The 11410-nt window shown below is 40.2% G+C and overlaps 1 long non-coding RNA gene and 1 other non-coding gene across 2 annotated transcripts; one reads left to right on the top strand and one right to left on the bottom strand.

Moving 5' to 3' along the window:
* The first annotated feature begins 3365 nt into the window (after positions 1-3365).
* Positions 3366-5055, top strand: LOC133819550 (uncharacterized). Its single transcript, XR_009886398.1, has 3 exons — positions 3366-3562; positions 4355-4391; positions 4833-5055. It is a non-coding gene; the product is annotated as an uncharacterized LOC133819550 (long non-coding RNA).
* A 5975-nt stretch (positions 5056-11030) lies between these two features.
* On the bottom strand, positions 11031-11137 carry LOC133813429 (small nucleolar RNA R71). The gene has a single exon (XR_009884441.1). It is a non-coding gene; the product is annotated as a small nucleolar RNA R71 (small nucleolar RNA).
* Positions 11138-11410: the final 273 nt, after the last annotated feature.

The raw sequence follows: 11410 nt of genomic DNA, 5'->3' as shown, positions 1-11410 counted from the left end.
TTCTCCTTTAACCTTTCAACTTCTTCTTTTAAGGCTCTCGATCTATCCTTATTGAGCAGCCTTCTCTTTTGTTGCACGGGTGAAAAGGTCTTGTCTATATTCAGGACATGGCTGATGACTGCAGGATCTATCCCAGCCATGTCTTTATGCGACCAGGCGAAAACCTCCTGGTTCTTTTGCAAAAATTCCACCAGTGCGTGCTTCGTGGTAGGCTCTAAGTTTTTCCCAACCTTCACGACTCTGGTCGGGTCTTTTTCGTCGAGTTGGACCTCCTCAAGGTCCTCGACGGGTCCAACGTTTTCTTCAAAATCCCCAAAGCGAGGATCTAAGTCTCTATCCTCACTTTGGGCAACACCCTATTTGGTGACTTCATCACCGAATTGGGCTTGTGTATCAACTGTCATCTGCAACCTATCGGAGGTAGTGCTCTTCGGCGTTCCATTCTTCGCCTTTGTGATTGAGGTGTTGTAGCACTCCCTGGCTTCTCTCTGGTTCCCCAACACGCGTCCTACCCCCGTGTCTGTTGGGAGCTTCATGGCCAAGTGCCACATAGAGATGACGACCCGTAGATCAACCAGTATAGGCCTTCCAATGACGGCATTGTACGCTGAAGGACAATCGACCACTACAAAAGTGGCGAGTAATGTCCTTGTTGCAGGCGCTGTACCCGTTGTTACTGGTAGTTTGATTAATCCGGCGGGGGCGAGTCCTTCTCCAGAGAAGCCGTATATCGTTTGGTTGCAGGGCTCCAAGTCCTTAACAGACAATTTCATGCGTTCCAGTGTAGACTTATACAGGATATTGACTGAACTTCCTGTATCGGCCAGCACTCTCTTCACCATCATGTTGGCCATCTGGATGTCCACGACCAGCGGATCGGAATGCGGGAAACGGACATGTTGGGCATCGCCGTCAGAGAAGGTTATTTCACCTTCCTCTGCCTGAGCCTTTTTTGGTGCACGGTCCTCCACAGTCATCATCTCGATGTCCTGGTCGTGGCGCAGAGTCCGAGCATATCGTTCCCTGGCCTTTCCGCTATTTCCCACGAGGTGCAGGCCTCCACAGATGGTTAAGAGTGTGCCAGTCACGGGGGCAGGCTGTAAGGGTGGTGAGCGTTGCCGCGTGGGCGCCTGCTCGTTGCTACCCGGAGCTTCTCGTTGGGAATTTCCCGAGGCCCGTACGTATCTTCTCAAGTGTCCTTGTCTAATAAGGAACTCGATTTCATCTTTCAACTGGTTGCATTCATTGGTGTCATGTCCGTAGTCGTTATGATAACGACAGAACTTGGTAGTGTCTCTCTTCGAAATATCCTTTCGAATGGGGCCAGGTTTTTTGTAAGGCACACTAGAACTTGTGGCCTGATAAACCTCTCCTCGAGACTCAACGAGGGTAGTGTAGTTAGTGAACTGAGGTTCATAACGATTACCCTTGGCTCGTTTATTGTCGGAGGTGGAAGGCTCGTTATACGGCCGTTTTCCACCATTCTTGCCATTGCCGTTGCCATTCCCGTTGCCATTAGGTTTGGAACCATTGGCGGCTTTGGCGGGTTCGGAAGCCTTCTTATCCTTGCTTGAGGGTTTTCCATCGTCGGCAATGGCTTCTTCGAGCTTGATGTAGCGATCAGCCCGGTCCAAAAATTCCTGGGTAGTTCTCACTCCTTCCTTTCGGAGACTTTTCCAGAGGGGAGAACGACGTTTAACCCCTGCGGTTATGGCCATCATTTTGCCTTCGTCCCGCACCATTTTCGCTCCAGCCGTCGCTCACATAAAGTGCTAGATGTAGTCCTTCACTGATTCTCCATCCTGCTGGCGAATTTCAACCAGCTGGTTTGTTTCGGTCGGGTGCACACGACCTGCATAGAACTGTCCGTAAAACTCCCTTACGAACATTTCCCAGGAAACTATGCTTGCGGGAGGGAACTTAAAAAACCATTCCTACGCGGCTTCAGAAAGTGTTGCAGGGAAGATCCTGCACCGAGCGTCTTCGGACACTTTCTGAATGTCCATTTGTATCTCAAATTTATTGACATGAGATACTGGGTCTCCGTACCCGTCAAAATTTGGAAGTGTAGGCATTTTGAACTTGCTTGGAGTTTCTGTATTAGCTATCCTCTGTACAAAAGGAGTGCCTTTCCTCTTATCGTGGTCGATATACGACGTCCTTCCCCCGACCAGCTGCTGCACTGCTTGGTTGAGGGCGTCTATTTGGGCCTGTACAGCGGCAGGAATCGCTGTTGCCTCTGTTGCTGGGGGGACATTCTCGCCATGCCACTTGCGGAGATCGTTGAGTACGTCACGCAAATCTTCGTCTCTTCTCCGCTGCTCACTACCCCCGAGCCGGTTGAAGACATTATTTTGCTTGGGCTGCCCCCCAGCGTCCCGTCTATTGGGCTGGTCATCTTGAGGTACCTGGCTCCTGCCTTTACCTCTTTCTTCATTCCTTCGGCCAGCGTTTCCCTTGCCTGAGTCGGCCTCATTATATCCATGGCCATCTCTGAACCTTGATTGGCTATGGTGGGATTGACTGTTCCCTCGATTTCCGTCCCTGGCTGAAACGTCCCGAATGTTAGAGGGCGGCCTGCGCTGATCGTGGCGTCCCCGTGCATTATCATGCCATGGGGAACCTGTAACTCCCATTTCTTTTTACAAATTATAACAATTATGAAAGATAAGAGAAGATGTTTTTATTCATACTTTTAAGTGCATTACAATGCTAACCGAAGGCTAGAGCTATTAAGTAAAGTGGAAGAATAACTAATGAATATGCAACTATAACATTCATTGGCATTTCATTAGTATAATACCCATAGAATGATGCTAAATACAAGCAAACAATCACTAAAGTTATGAAAAATAAAGAGAAATTCATGTTTTGATGATGAATTTTTATAGAAGGTTAAGAGGTGAAGAAGTTGTGCAAATAAATGGTTGAAGGAACAAGTATTTATAGGACAAAAACTAGCCGTTTATGACCGTTGGTGAATAGTGATCATGACCGTTGGGGGTATAGTTGTTTTCTATTATGGGATTTTAACAATTCTAAGTTGTTGAAGTAACCAACAGGTGGGAATAATTAATTTATGGGTGTTAGAGAAACTTTTTCAGAAAAGTTTGTGAGTCAAAAATGTTGGACTAAGTAATATAAGAAGATTGGGAAATTTTCATTTTTTACTATTCACCGGGTACTATTCATAGTGGGTCCCACAGTGGGGTCCGCAAGGGTCCCACAGTAGGGTCCACATGGGTCCCACAGCGGGGTCCACCCCATGGGTTCCACATGTTGACGCAGTAGTGACACATTAATGACTTAAGCAAATTACTATGCTTGATATTTTGAATATGTTATTATTCCACTATGCTTATTATTTTTAATATTTTATTAGAATAGTATCCCAAGTTTTTCCTATAAATAGCCCTTCCAAAACTCATCTTGAAATCACAAAAACCTCATTTTCCTTTCTCTTACTATACCCAAAAATATTCTTAACATCCTTCTAAAGTTCTAAACCTCGGAGATCTAGGCGAAGTTCTGTCCGTAACGCTAGCCTACGAAAACCTTTTAGGTAAGCTCTTCCCGAGCCTTTCTTTTCAGTTATTTAGTTATTATATATGTATAGATTATTTTACTATGCCGTTATAATGCCAAAAGTTATATATATATTAATTTACTATGCCGTTATAATGCAAAAATTTATATATAGATTAATTTACTATGCCGTTATAATGCCAAAATTTATATATAGATTATTTTACTATGCCGTTATAATGCCAAAATTTATATATAGATTATTTTACTATGACGTTATAATGCCAAAAGTTATATATAGATTATTTTACTATGCCGTTATAATACCAAAAATTTATATATAGATTATTTTACTATAATGCCAAATTTATATATGGATTATGTTACCATGCCATTATAATGCCAAAATTTATATAGATTACTTTACTATGCCATTAAAATGCTAAAATTTATATATGGATTATTTTACCATGTCGTCATATTTTACAAATGCCAAAATTGAAATATAAACTATTTTTTTTATGTATCTTTATAATACTAAAACTTATATAGGCTATGGTCACACTTTGGACTATTTGGACTTTTATTATATGACCTTATTCCCTATTATTATGGACTGATACTATGACCTGGACATTTCCGTATGACCATGACCATGACCACGACTTTTAGACCGGGATCTTGCCATGGACAATTATAGTATGACCATATGCCTGGACATAAAATAAACAATAAAATAAGAAGAAAAGAAAAATAGAATAACAACAATTATAAACTAAAATTATATCATGTAGATTTTATGTAAGTTAATAGTTTGTGTTTTTATCAGGAAGCTAACAATTTCGGTTGTTTTATCAAGACGCAAGGTAAGTAGAATCCTCATCTACAATACAAGTATTTTATGTGTCTTATGTGCATTTATATGCTTTATATGTTAATCTGTCATATTGTTCTTATGCATAAGTTATTTTCAAGAATGTTATATTATGCATAAGCACGCTTAATGTTCACAACGTTAAAGTAGAGGTGCTGCTTGGGAGACCTAAGTCCCAAAAATGTAAGGAGGGAGATGTACGTCCCTATATGATGAATGTTTATGAGGGAAATTCCCTATTATCATGTTTATGTTCAGGTGGGAATGTGATTCCCTATGTAATGCCGGCAGCAGCATCCTCTAGGGCCCAAAAGAAAGGAAAGTGAAAGAAAGAAAGAGAATACATAGCATGTTGCACGTTTATTTTAATGCATATGAGGTAGTTATTCTGCTTACTGAGCCTTAGCTCATCAGTTAATGTTTTGTATTGTAGGTAAGAGGCCCCAAATATAAATCGTTGATGAGTATACGTGGAGCCAACATGACTGTACATATGGGGCTGACCTGAAGGGAGTGGAGTTCTGCTATGCTATTTTATAAATAAACAAGAAACTTGGTTTTATTATATTTCATTAAAAGTATTTTGTGAACTTTATCATTTACTTAAAGCTTTAAAAGTATTTCATGAACTTTGTAATTTACATAAAGCTTTTCAATTTATCAGTTGGATGCATTTTCATTTCTACGTTAAGGTGTAGTAAAGCCACGAAAATGATTTATAAAAGTATTAAGATTTGTATGTAAGATAAAGTTTTTATTTAGTTGTGAGTATTGTGTGGTTTGAGGTTATAAACATTATTTATGTATTGTTTAATAAAGTTTTTGTAAATTCAGAATTTCAGTATTGTCGTATTTAGGTTAAAATTTGTTTTTACACTATATATGTATGTTAAGAAAGGAGGTCGTTACAGAACCCCGGACCGCAAAGCCTAACTCTGAGTCCCTCCTGTTACCAGGGGGATACTGACCTCTGTTCGGTAGGTTTGGCTCATCGCCCCTACGGCGTCTAGGACTACGAGGCTGATGCTCGGCCCTATTCTGCCTCTGTTGCGGGGGATTGCCGCGACCAGCTTGGGATGGTGGCTGCGCCTCAGGGTCCAGCGGGACATCGTCATGGGGCACCTGAGGCTGCTCGGGCCTTTGCGGACTCGAAGGCTGGATCGGTGGGCTGGGATTAGGACCCCTCTGGGGTGGCCCATTGACAGGTTGGTCAGGCTGCGAAACAGGTGCGGCCTGATTCCTTGTCAGTTGCAAGGCCGCCTCAAGGGCTGCCATGGCTTCGCTCTGGCAGCGGTCCATCTCCGCCTGCCATTCGCTTAATTTCGCGCGCTGCCGTACAATCTCCTGCTGCTGCCGCGCCACAACTTCGGCAGCAGTCTCTTGACTGGCTTTCAGACTAGCCAAATCCTCTTGCAACGCCCCCAGGGTACTCTTCAGCGTTGCATCATTCATCTCTTCTTCCTCAAAGTCCAGATGTGGCTCATCCTCCGCCACGCTTGCAGGGGGAGGAGGAGGTGGGTTTGATGGCGCAGCAGCGGCCGCCTGTCCAGCTTTCCTTCCAGTTTTCACCATTAGTTTTCTCAGCAATGATAAATCAAGCTCTCAATGAAAGCACCAGAATGTTGACCCAGATTTTGGTCAACTGACACGGAGTCGGAATATGCTTGATGTGAATGAATATGTTGACAAGAATCAAATGACAAAAAGTAATAAGAACACGATATTTTTATAGTGGTTCGGCCCCAGGATTTGGTAATGACCTACGTCCACTTAGAATGTTATTGATATAAGAATCAAAGGAGTGATCAAAGAACAAGGGTTCAATGAGTTTCACTAACCTCTGAAGAACAATACAATATTCCAAGGAGAATTACTCTAATCTCCAATAATTCAAAAGCCAAAAGTCCCTCTCTTGAGATATATTTCTCTATTTATAGGCTCAAGGGAGATTACACGATTTAGTTGCCGATTTTCTCTCCTGAATAACCGGATATTCAGGAGATTCTGTGAGTTAAATTCAGGATCTACAAAGATCTTTACAGTAATATTACATTGCATGTGGGACTATCGACCAGTCTGGTCGCAGGTATGACTGGGCTGCTTACTGCTTCTAATACGTCCTCTGGTCGATACACTAGCAGAGTTTCTCCAGGCTTCAGCCACGTGTCCAGGGTTCACTTAACACGTCATCAATGCCAATTTTTTGGACAACAAAGATTATCGAGATAGGTGGGAAATGACGGTTTTGCCCTTGGTGGTTGTTTAGGGTTTTATTTAAGCTTGGGGGCATTTTGGTCTTTTGACCTTAGGTAATATATCATCTAGTAAGGTGTAGAAAGCTTAAACCAAAACAGAGCACCATCTTCATCTTCTCCCGACCAATTTTCTCCTTCCTTTTCCTTTGAAATTTTTGAGCTTCTTTTGAGGATTCAAGCTAGAGAATCAAGCTTTGAGGGTCTAGGGTTGTGTTCCACCATTGAAGAGGTTTCTATACTGAGCTTGTGGTAAGTTTTTAATCATTAAAACTCTGGTTTTGCTCTATTTTTTTATTAGTTTTCAGCTGAGATTTTGAAGTGGATAGTTGGGGATTCAATGAGGTTTGTGGCTAAGGTTACTTGGGTTATGATGCCTAGTACTTATAGAGTGGATATTTGGGTTCAATTGGGAGTTTGAATGAGGTTTGGGAGCATGTTTTGAAGGTTGGAAATGGAAGAATTGAAGGAGGGAAAACCAGGTCTGATCAGCCTGGTCCTAGGGCTACAGTGCCCAAGGGAGGGCGCTACAGCGCTAGCCAGGGCCATTCAACCCTGCTTGTAGCGCTGGGACACTAGGGGGGCAGCACTGTAGCACTACCTTGCTTTTCTAGATTCCTATTTTGAGCACTTTTGAGGGTTTTTGGCTCGGGGTTTCAATTCCTAAGGCCCGGGATCGAATCTACTCACTCTTTGGGTACGATTCGAGGTCCCGGGAGTGAGGTTTAGGTCATGAACCTTTTATTGTTGATTTTCATTGATGGGAGTTATATTTGGTTATGAATAGGTGTCCGCTAATGAATCAAAGGATCGATCGTTCTTGAGGGTCGTTCTTTTATTAATTCTCGCTCGAACCAGAGGTAAGAAAACTGCATCCCATATGTGACATGCATGGTTATTCATGAGGCATGTTGAATGATGTATATGTGGACATTGATTTCATATCAAATGCTTAACAAATCTTACTTGCTTGTGTATGGCACTGACCTATGAGTTGGAAATCGGCAATGGTGTCAGTATTGATTGTGAAGCTGTGACTCACTAGTCAAGTTCGGCAGTAGTACCGAGCACTGGTCGTATGGTATTGGCTTATGAGTCAAGAACGGTATTAGCGTGTTTAACGCAAGCCAAAAAGATTAAATCTAATCGACATAAGCATTATCGTCATAAGAATGAAATGCTTGAACGACCTTAAGTTCGATGAACACAAAAGCGCTTGTCTAGTCTAAAGGCTAGTTATTTAGAGCCGGGGCAAGAAGGCCCAGGTGACTGCATCGTCATACGGCTGTGGGTGCTGAGCCCAAGTTCATGACTCACACATGAGTCACTTATCTGATTCAAATTAGTGACTTACTCATTAGTCACTCATCTGGTTTAAGTTAGTGACTTACTCATGAGTCACTCATCTAATTAGGGCTACACACCCCATCATGATTATCAGAATCTCGATATTATCTAATTAGGGCTACAAGCCCCAACATGGTACCAAAACCTTAAAGTGATATTCACTCATCTGTTTAGGGCTATAAGTTCTGTATGATTATCATGATCATCATTTGTTATTATATACATGCAATAATAAGTTATCTTGCTGATCCTTGGTTCACGGGGTGCTATGTGGTGTAGATAAAGGGAAAGAAAAACTCACCCAGCCTTGAGTGGAGAGCTTAGGTTGCGATGTGTACATATGCGGCCGCTTAACCACCATAGCCAAGGAGTTTCTCAAAGGAACTAGGGGTTAACCCTATTTTTGCCGCTTTGGTCGACGAGTTGTAATTTGTACACTATAGTGACCATTTTGTATTGTAAATAACTTGTAAATGTTTTTATGGGCCTATGTATAGTTTTATGTTTTAAATAAAATATATCACTTCCTTTTGATCGAGTTTTTCACCTTAGCCTATTAATAACACCTAGATGCACGTTTATAACCAAATGACTCGATTAGTTAGTTAAGCATGGTTCAAAGCTCACAGTAGCAGTCTTGAAGTAACCAGGGGATTACAATTATAATGTATTTTATATTTGAAAATATTAATTTTCATTTAATTCGTGTTTAATTTTCAGGAAATAAAATGTATTTTGACACAAAGAAAAAGAAAGAAGAAAGAAGAAAGAAGAAAGAAAGAATTATAATTCAAGAAATCATACAAAAAAGTGGCATTTTTTAATACAAACAAAGCCCAAATCCGAGCCTAGCCTAAACAAAACCTGCCACCAGCAACCAACACGTGTGGGCTTCTGATTCGCTAAGTCGAGCCGCTGCTAGCTGAGCTGCCTGCCTCAGCTCCACCAAATGCTTGATACGCGTCCCACCAGAGCCGCCAGAGCTGAGCCACCAGCACCTGAAGTCGCCTGCCACTCCACCGACGCGCCTACCACACCTGCCACGCCTCCCCTATCGAGCCAACCAAAAGGCGCCACGTTGCCTTGTTGTCTCCCAATTCACCAGCAGCATTTTTCTGATAGCCAATCTTAGCGCGACACGTGTCCAACTTGTCCCATCTTGCATCATATTTTGAAGTCATTTTCTCCATTTCCTAATGCACGAAAATACCAATTTTGGAGAAAATTTTCTCTATAAATAGGGAATCAAAACCAGTGTAACGGGGGGAGATTGTGGAATTAAGTGTAGAGAGTATAGTTAAAGAGAAAAATATTTATTTCTTATTTTTCTTTCATTTCTTTTACACTTTTTGAGTGAAAATAATGCCTATTTTAGGCTAAATTCTCTTGTGGAAATGCTAGAGGAAGTTCATGTTTCACATTATATTTTTAATATATTGATTCTTTTTTTTTTGTTCTTCATTTCTATATATTTGTTACAATTAAATTTATTTTCTTCTAATTTTTATTTTAAATTTATTAGTGTCTTTAACATAAGTCTAGTCATGCTCTTCTTATGTAACTTAGGCTCTTGATTTAATTTAGGATATTTGCTATATTATATACTTTTTATTGCATTCTGCCATTGGTATTTTGTCACTCTAAGGTATATATTATGATATATTTTTAAAATTAGAAGTTAGTATAATTTAATTAAGAACATATTTTAAGGCGAGCTTTATTATATATATTTTCCAACTATAATTAATGGTGTAGAATTATCGTTGAGTATAATGAATCAATTATATTAAAATATGTATATGTTTGCATGAATGAAACTTGTGCCTTCCATATTTTCTTTCTGATTCTAATTCTTCAATTTTGTTTATTTAGTGTTTAAAAAAATATTCTTTTTCAAAGTTACATTATTTCAAAGTTTGTTATTTCTAATTTACTAATATTTCTTTTTACTTGTATTTTACATCTCTGTGGATACGGCATAGCCCGATTATTATTGCGACCGCTTAGGAGTTTATTGGGCAATATCAATTTTTGGCACCATTGCCGGGGAGGTAATTCTACAATTAAAGGCTTGCATAGTAAATTAATTTTTTTAGTCATTTTTTTATTCATTTATTTTATTATATTTTTTTTGTTATTGTTTTATTTTATTTATTTATTTTACTTTTAGGTTTAGAATTTTATTTTCTAGATTTAGGTTTTTTCCGAAAAAATGGCATAAAATTTTGAATCATAAAATTTTAAAGCATAAAAAACAAAGTATTGAGAACATTTGTGTAATTTTGGAAATCAGTAAAAACCAAACTTGTTCTGTCTTAGAAAAATTGGTTTTAAATAAGGTTTGTGTTAGTGTTACCCTCCAACCTTTTCTAAGAACCTCGGGGAGTTCTAGAAAAGCTTTTGGGCCTAAAATGGTACCTTGGCAGCCTTCCCAATTGGCCTGGGAACAATTTTGGTGTATACTTATTACACTATTACACACTTGCGCTTGTAATACTTACAAAATAATAATAATTTATGCCACGAAATAGAGACGCACGAGGGAGATTCGTGAGACAACAAGTAGAAGCTTTAGAAAACTCTCCTAGTACGTCGTTTTCTTCCATTAGTTCAAATTCACCCGATTCACCAAGACTTCCTGAACCACCCCCGATGGCTCATCAAGATAAAGTCCAACCAAGAACGCTACAGGATTATTTACATCCTACGCGTACAGCCACACCTTCATGCATAATGTATCCCAATAATATGCCAAATTTTGATTTCAAACCTGGCATGATTTACCTCTTACCAACATTCTATGGGTTGGAAAATGAGAGTTCGTACGTGCATATACAGGAATTCGAAGAGGTGGTGGCTACATTCAATAACCGAGCTGATGTCACCAACATTGTGAGATTGAATTTTTTCCGTTCTCTCTTAATGAAAAAGCAAAAAGCTGGTTGTATTCCTTAAGGCCTAGATCTATCAGAACATCTGACGAAATGACAAAAGCATTCTTCGCCAAATATTTTCCGCCCCATAAGACTAGCGGCCTTAAGAGGAAAATCTCTACCTTCATCCAGAAAGACCATGAAACTTTCCATCAGGTCTGGGAGAGGTTTAAAGATTTGATAAATCAATGCCCACATCATGGATATGAAAGCTGGCCTCTGATCAGCTATTTCCATGACGGTCTCACAACCGGACAAAGAAAATTCGTACAAATGATGTGCAATGGCGAATTCCTTCAAAAAGATCCCGATGAAGCTTTCAAGTACCTCGACGATCTCGCTGAAAAGTCCTTTACATGGAATGGACCGAGTCTTATGGACAAGCCACAATCAACTGGAATCTACCAATTGAGGGAAGATAACAACGTCAAAAGCCAAATTGAATCATTGAGACAACAATTCGAGGCTTTCAAATCTCA

The sequence above is a fragment of the Humulus lupulus genome, chromosome 1 (genome assembly GCF_963169125.1).
Source record: "Humulus lupulus chromosome 1, drHumLupu1.1, whole genome shotgun sequence".
Lineage (NCBI taxonomy): Eukaryota > Viridiplantae > Streptophyta > Magnoliopsida > Rosales > Cannabaceae > Humulus > Humulus lupulus.
This window is presented reverse-complemented; position numbering and strand designations above follow the sequence as displayed.